We start from the raw sequence: 17,200 nt of genomic DNA on the forward strand, positions 1-17,200 counted from the left end.
ATGATCAAGATTTTGAAGCGAGACTCTTAACAATATCCATCATAATCTATGAGGTCGAGGAGGTTTTATCATGTATACTTTATTTTGTTATGAAATTCGTTGCAGATTCCTGTGTTTGGATCTATTACCAACTACACTACATTTTAAACTTTAAAACATGAAGATAGACTTTTATTTTTCTCGAAATGGATATATTCAAGGGCCAGTCAAAGTGGCACAAATGAGTGTAAGATTTATCAGTCCAAAGGCTATATCTGAGGCGACGTTTGTATTCTTTGGTCCTATAGATATATCATATTAAATGCCCTTGATATCAACATTCTAATGGGTCATATATATGTCATTAACATCAAATATCAGATATGCCTGAATGTTTATGGTAAAGTGAGATAAAAGATCGTAAATTTAGATATCACAGTTTTTATTTAGACGTCGAGGCCTCAGATGAAATGCTTGTTCGTAATTGTTTTAATGGAGGGTACGAACAGATATTTCAAATATGGTAAACACCCCTCTTTAATTGAACCGTTTGAAGAATTGAGACAATATCAAGTTAAATAATATTGATACAAAATATGTCACATGATAAAACTCTGTTTGCTCAAATGTATGAGCAGGATCAGGGTTAAACGGCATCGCGTCACAACAGCATACTATATAATTGCCTGTCAACTAGAGCACTCAAATTCTTTCTTTGTGAAACGGAAATATAAATGCTGCCTGTATAAGTCAGAAGGGAATGTAAAAAATGTAACTACCCTTTACCATTCAGGGCCCGGTTGTTCAGAACCCGGTTATTTTAACACCAGGTTAACCCCTAACCAACCGTTAAATATTTAACCACACATTAGTTAACCATGCTTTGAGAAACAACATAACCATTTGGTTAATTTAACGGAGAGTTAACGCTGACTTAATAACTAGTTAAGAGTTAACCAGGGTTTGAACAACCGGGCTCAGATTGACGGGTGTTATTGTTCCAGGGACTCTTTATATAGTCTCCCTGATTGTCCTCACCTTCTTCACATCTACGCAACTATCCTCATATCTCCCCTCATCCATATACTGACAAAACATATGCATACAGTTCAACAATACCCTGTGTGTTTGTATTACAACACCTTCATCTTTTAGATCTGTTGTTATTATCAGGAAAACACCTTCATCTTATACATGTATATCTGTTGTTTTTGTCAGGAACACACCTTCAGCTTATAGATCTGTTGTTATTATCAGGAAAACACCTTCATCTTATACATGTATATCTGTTGTTTTTGTCAGGAAAACACCTTCATCTCATACATGTATATCTGTTGTTATTGTCAGGAAAACACCTTCGGCTTATAGATCTGTTGCTATTATCAGGAAAACACCTTCATCTTATACATGTATATATGTTGTTATTGTCAGGAAAACACCTTCATCTCATACATGTATATCTGTTGTTATTGTCAGGAAAACACCTTCGGCTTATAGATCTGTTGCTATTATCAGGAAAACACCTTCATCTTATACATGTATATCTGTTGTTATTGTCAGGAACACACCTTCAGCTTATAGATCTGTTGTTATTATCAGGAAAACACCTTCATCTTATACATGTATATCTGTTGTTATTGTCAGGAAAACACCTTCGGCTTATAGATCTGTTGCTATTATCAGGAAAACACCTTCATCTTATACATGTATATCTGTTGTTATTGTCAGGAACACACCTTCAGCTTATAGATCTGTTGTTATTATCAGGAAAACACCTTCATCTTATACATGTATATCTGTTGTTATTATCAGGAACACACCTTCATCTTATAGATCTGTTGTTATTATCAGGAAAACACCTTGATCTTTTTGATCTGTTGTTATTATCAGGAAAACACCTTCAGCTGATAGATCTCTGGTTATTATCAGGAAAACACCTTCAGCTTATAGATCTGTTGTTATTATCAGGAAAACACCTTGATCTTATACATGTATATCTGTTGTTATTGTCAGGAACACACCTTCAGCTGATAGATCTGTTGTTATTATCAGGAAAACACCTTCATCTTATACATGTATATATGTTGTTATTGTCAGGAACACACCTTCATCTCATAGATGTGTTGTTATTATCAGGAAAACACCTTCTTCTTATAGATGTGTTGTTATTATCAGGAAGACACCTTCAGCTGATAGATCTCTTGTTATTATCAGGAAAACACCTTCATCTTATACATGTATATCTGTTCTTATTGTCAGGAACACACCTTCAGCTTATAGATCTGTTGTTATTATCAGGAAAACACCTACATCTTATACATGTATATCTGTTGTTATTGTCAGGAAAACACCTTCAGCTTATAGATCTGTTATTATTATCAGGAAAACACCTACATCTTATAGATGTGTTGTTATTGTCAGGAACACATCTTCAGCTGATAGGTCTGTTGTTATTATCAGGAAAACACTTTCATCTTATACATGTATATCTGTTGTTATTGTCAGGAAAACACCTTCAGCTAATAGATATGTTGTTATTATCAGGAAAACACCTTCATCTTATACATGTATATCTGTTGTTATTGTCAGGAACACACCTTCAGCTGATAGATCTGTTGTTATTGTCAGGAAAACACCTTTAGCTGATAGATCTGTTGTTATTATCAGGAAAACACCTTCATCTTATACATGTATATCTGTTGTTATTGTCAGGAACACACCTTCAGCTTATAGATCTGTTGTTATTATCAGGAAAACACCTTCAGCTTATACATGTATATCTGTTGTTATTGTCAGGAAAACACCTTCAGCTGATAGATCTGTTGTTATTATCAGGAAAACACCTTCATCTTATACATGTATATCTGTTGTTATTGTCAGGAAAACACCTTCAGCTAATAGATCTGTTGTTATTATCAGGAAAACACCTTCAGCTAATAGATCTGTTGTTATTATCAGAAAAACACTTTCATCTGATACATGTATATCTGTTGTTATTGTCAGGAACACACCTTCAGCTTATACATGTATATCTGTTGTTATTGTCAGGAAAACACCTACATCTTATACATGTATATCTGTTCTTATTGTCAGGAAAACACCTTCAGCTTATAGATCTGTTGTTATTGTCAGGAAAACACCTTCATCTTATAGATGTGTTGTTATTGTCAGGAACACACCTTCAGCTTATTGATCTGTTGTTATTATCAGGAAAACACCTACATCTTATACATGTATATCTGTCGTTATTGTCAGGAAAACACCTTCAGCTTATAGATCTGTTGTTATTATCAGGGAAACACCTTGATCTTATACATGTATATCTGTTGTTATTGTCAGGAAAGCACCTTCAGCTGATAGATCTGTTGTTATTATCAGGAAAACACCTTCATCTTATACATGTATATCTGTTCTTATTATCAGGAAAACACCTTCAGCTTATAGATCTGTTGTTATTATCAGGAAAACACCTACATCTTATACATGTATATCTGTTGTTATTGTCAGGAACACACCTTCAGCTTATAGATCTGTTGTTATTATCAGGAAAACACCTTCATGTTATAGATGTGTTGTTATTGTCAGGAACACATCTTCAGCTGATAGATCTGTTGTTATTATCAGGAAAACACCTTCATCTTATAGATGTGTTGTTATTGTCAGGAACACATCTTCAGCTGATAGATCTGTTGTTATTATCAGGAAAACACCTTCATCTTATCCATGTATATCTGTTGTTATTGTCAGGAACACACCTTCAGCTTATAGATCTGTTGTTATTATCAGGAAAACACCTTCATCTTATACATGTTTATCTGTTCTTATTGTCAGGAACACACCTTCAGCTTATAGATCTGTTGTTATTATCAGGAAAACACCTACATCTTATACATGTACATCTGTTGTTATTGTCAGGAAAACACCTTCAGCTTATAGATCTGTTGTTATTATCAGGAAAACACCTACATCTTATACATGTATATCTGTTGTTATTGTCAGGAAAACACCTTCAGCTTATAGATCTGTTGTTATTATCAGGAAAACACCTTCAGCTTATACATGTATATCTGTTGTTATTGTCAGGAAAACACCTTCAGCTTATAGATCTGTTGTTATCATCAGGAAAACACCTTCATCTTATACATGTATATCTGTTGTTATTGTCAGGAACACACCTTCAGCTGATAGATCTGTTGTTATCATCAGGAAAACACCTTCATCTTATACATGTATATCTGTTGTTCTTGTCAGAAAAACACCTTTAGCTGATAGATCTGTTGTTATTATCAGGAAAACACCTACATCTTATACATGTACATCTGTTGTTATTGTCAGGAAAACACCTTCAGCTTATAGATCTGTTGTTATTATCAGGAAAACACCTTCATCTTATACATGTATATCTGTTGTTATTGTCAGGAAAACACCTTTAGCTGATAGATCTGTTGTTATTATCAGGAAAACACCTTCATCTGATACATGTATATCTGTTGTTATTGTCAGGAACACACCTTCAGCTGATCGATCTGTTGTTATTATCAGGAAAATACCTTCATCTTATACATGTATATCTGTTGTTATTGTCAGGAACACACCTTCAGCTTATAGATCTGTTGTTATTATCAGGAAAACACCTACATCTTATAGATGTGTTGTTATTGTCAGGAACACATCTTCAGCTGATAGATCTTTTGTTATTATCAGGAAAACACCTTCATCTTATACATGTATATCTGTTGTTATTGTCAGGAACACACCTTCAGCTTATAGATCTGTTGTTATTATCAGGAAAACACCTACATCTTATACATGTATATCTGTCGTTATTGTCAGGAAAACACCTTCAGCTTATAGATCTGTTGTTATTATCAGGAAAACACCTTGATCTTATACATGTATATCTGTTGTTATTGTCAGGAAAACACCTTCAGCTTATAGATCTGATGTTATTATCAGGAAAACACCTACATCTTATACATGTATATCTGTTGTTATTATCAGGAAAACACCTTCAGCTTATAGATCTGTTGTTATTATCAGGAAAACACCTTCATCTTATACATGTATATCTGTTCTTATTGTCAGGAAAACACCTTCAGCTTATAGATCTGTTGTTATTGTCAGGAAAACACCTTCATCTTATAGATGTGTTGTTATTGTGAGGAACACACCTTCAGCTTATAGATCTGTTGTTATTATCAGGAAAACACCTACATCTTTTACATGTATATCTGTTGTTATTGTCAGGAAAACACCTTCAGCTGATAGATCTGTTGTTATTATCAGGAAAACACCTTCATCTTATACATGTATATCTGTTCTTATTGTCAGGAAAACACCTTCAGCTTATAGATCTGTTGTTATTGTCAGGAAAACACCTTCATCTTATAGATGTGTTGTTATTGTCAGGAACACACCTTCAGCTTATAGATCTGTTGTTATTATCAGGAGCACCTACATCTTATAGATGTGTTGTTATTGTCAGGAACACATCTTCAGCTTATAGATCTGTTGTTATTATCAGGAAAACACCTACATCTTATACATGTATATCTGTCGTTATTGTCAGGAAAACACCTTCAGCTTATAGATCTGTTGTTATTATCAGGAAAACACCTTGATCTTATACATGTATATCTGTTTTTATTGTCAGGAAAACACCTTCAGCTGATAGATCTGTTGTTATTATCAGGAAAACACCTACATCTTATAGATGTGTTGTTATTGTCAGGAACACACCTTCAGCTTATAGATCTGTTGTTATTATCAGGAAAACACCTACATCTTATACATGTATATCTGTCGTTATTGTCAGGAAAACACCTTCAGCTTATAGATCTGTTGTTATTATCAGGAAAACACCTTGATCTTATACATGTATATCTGTTGTTATTGTCAGGAAAACACCTTCAGCTGATAGATCTGATGTTATTATCAGGAAAACACCTTGATCTTATACATGTATATCTGTTGTTATTGTCAGGAAAACACCTTCAGCTTATAGATGTATATCTGTTCTTATTGTCAGGAAAACACCTTCAGCTTATAGATCTGTTGTTATTGTCAGGAAAACACCTTCATCTTATAGATGTGTTGTTATTATCAGGAAAACACCTTGATCTTATACATGTATATCTGTTGTTATTGTCAGGAAAACACCTTCAGCTGATAGATCTGATGTTATTATCAGGAAAACACCTTGATCTTATACATGTATATCTGTTGTTATTGTCAGGAAAACACCTTCAGCTTATAGATGTATATCTGTTCTTATTATCAGGAAAACACCTTCATCTGATTCATGTATATCTGTTGTTATTGTCAGGAAAACACCTACATCTTATACATGTATATCTGTTCTTATTGTCAGGAAAACACCTTCAGCTTATAGATCTGTTGTTATTGTCAGGAAAACACCTTCATCTTATAGATGTGTTGTTATTGTGAGGAACACACCTTCAGCTTATAGATCTGTTGTTATTATCAGGAAAACACCTACATCTTATACATGTATATCTGTTGTTATTGTCAGGAAAACACCTTCAGCTGATAGATCTGTTGTTATTATCAGGGAAACACCTTGATCTTATACATGTATATCTGTTGTTATTTTCAGGAAAACACCTTCAGCTGATAGATCTGTTGTTATTATCAGGAAAACACCTTCATCTTATACATGTATATCTGTTCTTATTGTCAGGAAAACACCTTCAGCTTATAGATCTGTTGTTATTGTCAGGAAAACACCTTCATGTTATAGATGTGTTGTTATTGTCAGGAACACACCTTCAGCTTATAGATCTGTTGTTATTATCAGGAGCACCTACATCTTATAGATGTGTTGTTATTGTCAGGAACACATCTTCAGCTTATAGATCTGTTGTTATTATCAGGAAAACACCTACATCTTATACTTGTATATCTGTCGTTATTGTCAGGAAAACACCTTCAGCTTATAGATCTGTTGTTATTATCAGGAAAACACCTTGATCTTATACATGTATATCTGTTTTTATTGTCAGGAAAACACCTTCAGCTGATAGATCTGTTGTTATTATCAGGAAAACACCTTCATCTTATAGATGTGTCGTTATTGTCAGGAACACACCTTCATCTTATAGATCTGTTGTTATTATCAGGAGCACCTACATCTTATAGATGTGTTGTTATTGTCAGGAACACATCTTCAGCTTATAGATCTGTTGTTATTATCAGGAAAACACCTACATCTTATACATGTATATCTGTCGTTATTGTCAGGAAAACACCTTCCGCTTATGGATCTGTTGTTATTATCAGGAAAACACCTTCATCTTATACATGTACATCTGTTGTTATTGTCAGGAAAACACCTTCAGCTGATAGATCTGTTGTTATTATCAGGAAAACACCTTCATCTTATACATGTATATCTGTTTTTATTGTCAGGAAAACACCTTCAGCTGATAGATCTGTTGTTATTATCAGGAAAACACCTACATCTTATAGATGTGTTGTTATTGTCAGGAACACACCTTCAGCTTATAGATCTGTTGTTATTATCAGGAAAACACCTACATCTTATACATGTATATCTGTCGTTATTGTCAGGAAAACACCTTCAGCTTATAGATCTGTTGTTATTATCAGGAAAACACCTTGATCTTATACATGTATATCTGTTGTTATTGTCAGGAAAACACCTTCAGCTGATAGATCTGATGTTATCATCAGGAAAACACCTTGATCTTATACATGTATATCTGTTGTTATTGTCAGGAAAACACCTTCAGCTTATAGATGTATATCTGTTCTTATTGTCAGGAAAACACCTTCAGCTTATAGATCTGTTGTTATTGTCAGGAAAACACCTTCATCTTATAGATGTGTTGTTATTATCAGGAAAACACCTTGATCTTATACATGTATATCTGTTGTTATTGTCAGGAAAACACCTTCAGCTGATAGATCTGATGTTATTATCAGGAAAACACCTTGATCTTATACATGTATATCTGTTGTTATTGTCAGGAAAACACCTTCAGCTTATAGATGTATATCTGTTCTTATTATCAGGAAAACACCTTCATCTGATTCATGTATATCTGTTGTTATTGTCAGGAAAACACCTACATCTTATACATGTATATCTGTTCTTATTGTCAGGAAAACACCTTCAGCTTATAGATCTGTTGTTATTGTCAGGAAAACACCTTCATCTTATAGATGTGTTGTTATTGTGAGGAACACACCTTCAGCTTATAGATCTGTTGTTATTATCAGGAAAACACCTACATCTTATACATGTATATCTGTTGTTATTGTCAGGAAAACACCTTCAGCTGATAGATCTGTTGTTATTATCAGGGAAACACCTTGATCTTATACATGTATATCTGTTGTTATTGTCAGGAAAACACCTTCAGCTGATAGATCTGTTGTTATTATCAGGAAAACACCTTCATCTTATACATGTATATCTGTTCTTATTGTCAGGAAAACACCTTCAGCTTATAGATCTGTTGTTATTGTCAGGAAAACACCTTCATGTTATAGATGTGTTGTTATTGTCAGGAACACACCTTCAGCTTATAGATCTGTTGTTATTATCAGGAGCACCTACATCTTATAGATGTGTTGTTATTGTCAGGAACACATCTTCAGCTTATAGATCTGTTGTTATTATCAGGAAAACACCTACATCTTATACATGTATATCTGTCGTTATTGTCAGGAAAACACCTTCAGCTTATAGATCTGTTGTTATTATCAGGAAAACACCTTGATCTTATACATGTATATCTGTTTTTATTGTCAGGAAAACACCTTCAGCTGATAGATCTGTTGTTATTATCAGGAAAACACCTTCATCTTATAGATGTGTCGTTATTGTCAGGAACACATCTTCAGCTTATAGATCTGTTGTTATTATCAGGAAAACACCTACATCTTATACATGTATATCTGTCGTTATTGTCAGGAAAACACCTTCCGCTTATGGATCTGTTGTTATTATCAGGAAAACACCTTCATCTTATACATGTACATCTGTTGTTATTGTCAGGAAAACACCTTCAGCTGATAGATCTGTTGTTATTATCAGGAAAACACCTTCATCTGATTCATGTATATCTGTTGTTATTGTCAGGAAAACACCTACATCTTATACATGTATATCTGTTCTTATTGTCAGGAAAACACCTTCAGCTTATAGATCTGTTGTTATTGTCAGGAAAACACCTTCATCTTATAGATGTGTTGTTATTGTCAGGAACACACCTTCAGCTTATAGATCTGTTGTTATTATCAGGAAAACACCTACATCTTATACATGTATATCTGTCGTTATTGTCAGGAAAACACCTTCAGCTTATAGATCTGTTGTTATTATCAGGAAAACACCTGGATCTTATACATGTATATCTGTTCTTATTGTCAGGAAAACACCTTCGGCTGATAGATCTGTTGTTATTATCAGGAACACACCTTCATCTTATACATGTATATCTGTTGTTATTGTCAGGAAAACACCTACATCTTATACATGTATATCTGTTCTTATTGTCAGGAAAACACCTTCAGCTGATAGATCTGTTGTTATTATCAGGAAAACACCTACATCTTATAGATGTGTTGTTATTGTCAGGAACACATCTTCAGCTGATAGATCTGTTGTTATTATCAGGAAAACACCTACATCTTATACATGTATATCTGTTGTTATTGTCAGGAACACACCCTCAGCTGATAGATCTGTTGTTATTATCAGGAAAACACCTTCATCGTATACATGTATATCTGTTGTTATTGTCAGGAAAACACCTTCAGCTTATAGATCTGTTGTTATTATCAGGAAAACACCTACATCTTATAGATGTGTTGTTATTGTCAGGAACACATCTTCAGCTGATAGATCTTTTGTTATTATCAGGAAAACACCTTCATCTTATACATGTATATCTGTTGTTATTGTCAGGAAAACACCTTCAGCTGATAGATCTGTTGTTATTGTCAGGAAAACACCTTCAGCTGATAGATCTGTTGTTATTATCAGGAAAACACCTTCATCTTATACATGTACATCTGTTGTTATTGTCAGGAAAACACCTTCAGCTGATAGATCTGTTGTTATTATCAGGAAAACACCTTCATCTGATTCATGTATATCTGTTGTTATTGTCAGGAAAACACCTACATCTTATACATGTATATCTGTTCTTATTGTCAGGAAAACACCTTCAGCTTATAGATCTGTTGTTATTGTCAGGAAAACACCTTCATCTTATAGATGTGTTGTTATTGTCAGGAACACACCTTCAGCTTATAGATCTGTTGTTATTATCAGGAAAACACCTACATCTTATACATGTATATCTGTCGTTATTGTCAGGAAAACACCTTCAGCTTATAGATCTGTTGTTATTATCAGGAAAACACCTTCATCTTATACATGTATATCTGTTGTTATTGTCAGGAAAACACCTACATCTTATACATGTATATCTGTTCTTATTGTCAGGAAAACACCTTCAGCTTATAGATCTGTTGTTATTGTCAGGAAAACACCTTCATCTTATAGATCTGTTGTTATTGTCAGGAACACACCTTCAGCTTATAGATCTGTTGTTATTATCAGGAAAACACCTACATCTTTTACATGTATATCTGTCGTTATTGTCAGGAAAACACCTTCAGCTTATAGATCTGTTGTTATTATCAGGGAAACACCTTGATCTTATACATGTATATCTGTTGTTATTGTCAGGAAAACACCTTCAGCTGATAGATCTGTTGTTATTATCAGGAAAACACCTTCATCTTATACATGTATATCTGTTCTAGTAGTATAGGTAATGATGGTTCTGCCGCAACTCCACTGGAGCAGGATTCATATACCTATACTGCTACTACAGGAGGAATTTTTTATGCCAAAATGATGATGCGATTTAATGATAGTCATGAGATTAAGTTAAATTGGCTCTAGCTCACCAATACCTGGGGCCAATCATTGCTTTAGATGAGCCTTAATGGTAATAAAAATATTCTTCATTATTTTTATCGATAAAGCGATATTCAACATTTTTATTAAGTTCTTCGTTCATTTTACTAGGAGACCAGACTATATAACTACACTCTTTTTGTAAATTGATAAGAAACAATTGATAACCGTATTTGGTTGGTTTGACATCACTGATATAATAAAAACCTTGTGGTAATTCTTTCCATTGAATAGCTTTCTCCATTATTATATATTTATGTTAGCATTTGTCTAAATGTAATCACACGATAGTAAGCAATCTATTTTTAATCTCCAACCAGTTCTTTGGTTTTGGCACGGAATAATTGACGCGCTTGTTGCCTCCCCTCTTCTATGAACTTTTTTTTCTCGTCTTCGCTAATACCACTGGTCTTACGAGATTTTGATCGAATCTCCTGCTTCATTTTATTGTATTTGTTGAGCTCCGACAGCACTAAACGAAACTCATCCTCGGATATCTTACAATCGGCCATTGCTGTCGAAATATGATCCTCAATGCTGTTCAACTTTGCTTCGGCGAGTATCCGAATACTATCGTGTTTTAATGCTTTCTTTTGTAACCTACGAGAAATGAATTTTATCGCTATTCCTGCCAGTCCCGAGACTCCAGCGGTTATTTCCATGCCGAGCACGATAGGCGCGGCGATTATAGTTGATAGTAAACCGATACCCGCTACACCGAGTCCCATGCAAGATACTACAAGAGCGGTGTCAACTCCGTCCAGAGCATTCACGGCTCTGCGATACCTTTTATACAATCCAAGTCTCAACTCCCTATCCTTCTCTATTCGATGTTTTATGTCGCTTATTTGATGTAATCGAAATCCATCAACAGTTTCCATCTTTTCAAATGCTTCACCGAGCGCCGGATATAAACTCATAGTGTATATAACGATCATATAATAGTCTTTAATTGGTCTTGCTTAAATGTTTTGATAGTATACATCAACCTTATCAAATGTATATTATACGGCAAGAATATCTTAGTAAGAGAAATACTACCACTTTTAATAATTTGGACCCCCTCGAGGGTTGCAACGGGCGATGCTCCGATATGAATAATACTGCAACGTTGACGCTCGTGATTCTTGAACCATTTAATCGATAGACCTGGTAATATTTCGAAGGCATCTACCGGTACATCTCCGAACAAGACTTCAATAATAAGCGTAGAAATATTAGGTATTGCACTCAGGTTAACTTTAATATCTTCGAATTCAGTAACCAAATTTAAACTAATGTTTTTTAAGGACGGACGACTATATAACATATGACCTGGGTTTTCTGGCAGGGGAGTGACCAACACACTTTTTCGTTTTGACGGGATATGAGCCGCGAGTACGATGCCACTATTTATTATCTTAGTTAAATTATGTCCCTTACCCATCATCGCATAAGGTGGGATAATGACGATATTCAGTAGCCACTCGATGTTTGCTTCGACCATAGTCCATTTATTATCATCGTTGCGAGTAATATTGTACGAAGTGTTTTTAAGGAGTCTACTAACGTCGACATCGCTTAAATCTCCTAGATTACCCGTGAATGTGACTTCTTTCCGCTTGTATACATTATCGTGTAAGTGTAAAGCGTATAACTTACCATTGTCACCGGGTTTATCAAATCCTTCTGTGTCTCCGAGATCGGAAAGCGCAATTGTATTACATTGTCTTACTGTTCCAGGGCCTGATGCATCAACCATTATTTTTAATATGGAGTGTTACACTTAAGTATCCTCTATGTACAGGTTGATGTTTTACATCTAATACAGAAATTTTGAGGTCTGAAATAATACCACGCTTCAATTTTTTATATTGTAATAACGAGAATGATTCCGTTCTACCGCTATTATATTTTTCATTTTTCACTGGAACACTTCTGAGCAGAGTTGAAGGACTTTCTTGTTGAATATTATCCGTCGTGCTTATTTGATCAAGATGGATGAACAACTCTTTATAGGGAACTAAATCGGGCAATGTATTTCCATGTTGTGTTTCGTTAGAACTTATAATTTTAAGCTCAAATCCAAGTGTAATTCCTAAGTATGGGATAAGAATTACACCATTTTCTCCAGTGTCGATTTTCAGCATCCCATTCGATTCATTTTGTGAGAGACTAATTCCATTAGGCTTAAAAATTTCATCATTGAGTGAGCATACGCTGTAATACCCATCAGGTATAGTAATGTATTTGTCAGGAGCATCTTCATCTAATATATGTATCCTATTATTAATTTTCGCAGCACTTATATTGGTCCACAGTGGGTAATACGTTACATCGCATAGTGCGACTTCGAGTTGTCCATCCGAGTTATCGATAGTACGAAGCAGTTGAATAGACTGACCATTTGTTATTCCCAGGAGTGTAACATACATATCAAATATACAATGATACTATATCATAACTTAAATATGGAATCAACCATTATTTATAATATGGAGTGTTACACTTAAGTATCCTATATGTACAGGTTGATGTTTTACATCTAATACAGAAATTTTGAGGTCTGAAATAATACCACGCTTTAATTTTTTATATTGTAATGTTGAGAAAGATTCCGTTCTACCACTATTATATTTTTCATCTTTAACTGGAACACATCTGAGTAGAGTTGAAGGACTTTCTTGTTGAATATTATCCGTTGTACTGATCTGATCAAGATGGATGCACAACTCTTTATAGGGAACTAAATCGGGTAATGCATATACAGTCACTGTTTTTTTAGGTGGTAATACTACTGACTGTCCAAATCCAAGTGTAATTGCTAAGTTCTCGTCAATAATTATACCTGTTTTTCCAGTGTATATTTTCACTGTCCCATTCGACTCATTTTGTGTGATACTCATTCCATTAGACTTAAAAATTTCATCATTGAGTGAGCATACGCTGTAATACCCATCAGGTATAATAATGAGTTTTTCACTACCCCTGTTTTCACCTGGTATAATCATCTTATTATTCCTTTTTGCAGTACTTATATTGATCCACAGTGGGTAATACGTTACATCGCATAGGGCTACTTCGAGTTGTCCATACGAGTTATCGATAGTATGAAGCAGTTCAATAGACTGACCATTTGTTATTCCAGGTAGTGTAACATACATATTAAATATACAATGATACTATATCATAACTTAAATATGAAATCGAGATACATTACTAATCAATCGATTATAGTAACTGCCTCTGGTGCTGAATTTTTCGTTAAATTCCCAGATATCTTTGAAAAGTACAGGGTCACGGCAACTAGCGATAAAATGGTGCACGATTGGTTTCACAATCCGATGCAATTTTGGCAGAATCAGTTAAACTTTGCCATATGGTGTGCCACAACGGGATGTGGCGTATCTGTTAATGCCCCAGGATTTATGCTAAATAAGTCTGTTTTATTATTTCATGTGTATTATCAGATTAGACGTATACTTAAAGAAATTAATGCTCCATTACCGCAGGATCGAGCGTGGAATTCCACAAATAATAATTATGATAGGTCCGCGTATGAGCGTATTTGTAATGAATTTAATATTTCTACGAGTAAAGATTGGCGCATTAAAGGAGCAAACCATGGTCTAGGTGTTCCGTACAGTGGACAAAGAACTGTTAAAGAAGTCAGCGATGATTTAGTTAAAAAAACTCATCAACCATTCGATCCATTTAAATTCTTACAGAAAGACAATCTTTTTGTAAGATTGCATAATCTTAATCATGGCTGGGAACTTTCGAGTAACGATTGGAGAGGTTCCCTTATGAGTTTTAAGGGTGGTTTGGCTTATATTGTTACAAAATTTATACAAATGAACGATACCGCAAACGCTTGGAATGAATTTCTTAATGATAAAACGGAAAATAATTTTACTAACCCAGGATTTGTAAGATTTAATGAATCGATAAGAACTTATGTATGGGCAATTCTCGGTGCACAATCGCAAACACGAACATCCATTATCGGTACTGGGACGGCGCTCGATGCACAAAAACAGTTTGTCGCAAACGTGGAGGACGCCATTAATTCACCAGTTGACATACCATCATCTATAAAGCGTTTTCAAGATGCATTACAGTACGCTCAATCCAAAGTGGACTTCGTTTATGCGCCGGGACTATACATGTCCCCGAGTAATATGGAACTTAAGATCGGTCAAGTGATAGGCTATAATAATAAAATTGTTATCGCTACCGATCAACAAAAACCAGGTATAAATTCAGATATTAACGTCGAATTAATAACGCAAACGATCACGGGCGAAAAGGGAATAGTCAAGCCACAAACACCAACTATCGCTCAACCATCTACTAATGCTCAAGTACCACCGCATATTGAGGCTAAAAATCAACAACATATCGATGAAAAAACAGCGCTCGTAGTGGGTGGAGTCTCGGTTGGCTTACTCATGATTTGGTGGTTAAATAGTTCTTAGCGAACACGTACAACAGCCCTGCAATTGCTACGATCAGCCCCCACAAGTTTTGACTAAGCCAAGTGGTGGTCTTAGCTAATAAATTCAATAGCCAGGAAACTACACTCCCTATTATACCGGGAAGTGCAGCCGCGGCTTTCTCAGCGAGCTTTCCCAGTGCTGAACCTAATGCTTTTAAATGCTTTTTTATCCACTCTTTTATACCGTTTTTATCGCTAGGAGGTGAACCTCCACCTGTACTACCACCTGTTAACGAGAGAGTCAAAGTCGATATAATAAATCCCAACGCGGTTAAAATACTGGCAATGGTTATTCCCTGTTCTCTGAACAATGTTTTAATTTTATCGGCCAGTGTAGTGTCATCGTTGAGGACTTGATCGATAGTTTCTCGAATACGACTGATTTGCGAACGAAGTGCCTTTCTATTACTGGAAGCAGCTTCGAGGCGGGCCGATCTTTCGTCTTCTAAGTTACGTAATCTTTCCGCTACGCGGCGTCTACTGAACTCATCGCCCGCCTGTTCGAGTTTTGTTTTCTCTTGAGCTATATGCTTGTCGATTTCGGATATCTTGGCTGTATTATTGATGAGTTCTCCCCGCATTGTTCGCATTGACTTGTCAAGACCTCGTAATTCCCTAATACTAAACTCCGAATATGGTGATACCTGTACCGTGGAATTATCGTAATAGGTATCTAAGATTTCTCCGAGTCCGTTCGAGGCCACGTTAGAGGCAGCTTCCAAATCATCTGTATTACCGAGTTCAGTACACACGGTTCGAAGAACCTTAGTAGTCTTCGCGGGAAGTTTTGCTCGTCCGTATTCTACAAAACCTAATTTATCACGAACAAACTCGCGACTATGTTTACCAGCTATAGTAGACAAGGCTAGGGGCTTACGAGTACTATAATGCATAAGATCAATATGCGGAGAGTCACGCACTCGCAATATTCCTTTACCATCTAGCTTAAACTTTGAATAGTCACGACCTATTGGGATAACATAATTTTTATCATCTTTTAATGCATCGTAATAATCATTGACGGTTGATTGTAAAATTTCATCGTTAAGATTCGTGCCACCAAAGTTGGTTTCATCAGTACCCTCTTCGTTTGGGTTATCAAAGTCATCAAATGTACTTAGATCTAATTCATTATGTTCAAAATTAGCCATTTTTATATTAAACATAGGGTACATAATTTCAATATAAACAATGTCTTCGCAATACGGACGCAAGTTAAACCCACAACGTAGACTTCGAGATCCATTAGGGGTCAAAGCAATTCGTCAGTCTGTAACTATAACTAATAACCCTAGTACCATCGATCAGAATCAAACGCTTCTGGTTCGCTTTCCTAATCTCGGCGCACACGATGTGTTAGTTCCGGGAACTGTCCGACTAGCGTTTACGATTAGTTTGACTTCTACAGACGTTAACAGGGAGCCCGTTAAGAACATAGGTCGTGCTATCGTTAAGAAAATCGCCATTAAAATTAGCGGTAATGAGGTTTTGAGTATCGACGATAGCGATGTATACTATTGCTACATGGATCTCTGGAGAACGGATAAAGAGCGGGAAAACTTACAGTACCAAGGTATTTGTAATAAGAACACATTGAGACTGCGCGTGGGTGCTGAAAATGGTGTTGATACCAACGAAAAAGATAAGGCCGTTGCCGACGCATTAGGTAACAGATTCTATGTTCCCCTAGACTTTGAATTACTAGATTCCCACATGCCCTTTTATCAAGCATCCCTAGGTGATAGGTTAGAATACGAACTCACTTT

General features: G+C 35.3%; 1 protein-coding gene across 1 annotated transcript in view; it reads left to right on the plus strand.

Annotated features, from left to right (window-relative positions):
• Nucleotides 1-31: 31 nt before the first annotated feature.
• Nucleotides 32-17,200, plus strand: part of LOC124118788 (calcyphosin-like protein) — a 48,652-nt gene continuing 31,483 nt past the window's right edge. Inside the window, exon 1 of the mRNA XM_046481070.1 lies at nt 32-53. The gene's annotated coding sequence lies outside the window, so the exon portion shown is untranslated. The remainder of the gene's footprint in view (nt 54-17,200) is intronic.

The sequence above is a fragment of the Haliotis rufescens genome, unplaced genomic scaffold, assembly GCF_023055435.1.
Source record: "Haliotis rufescens isolate VD_foot unplaced genomic scaffold, xgHalRufe1.0.p SCAF_2, whole genome shotgun sequence".
Taxonomy (NCBI): Eukaryota; Metazoa; Mollusca; class Gastropoda; order Lepetellida; family Haliotidae; genus Haliotis; species Haliotis rufescens.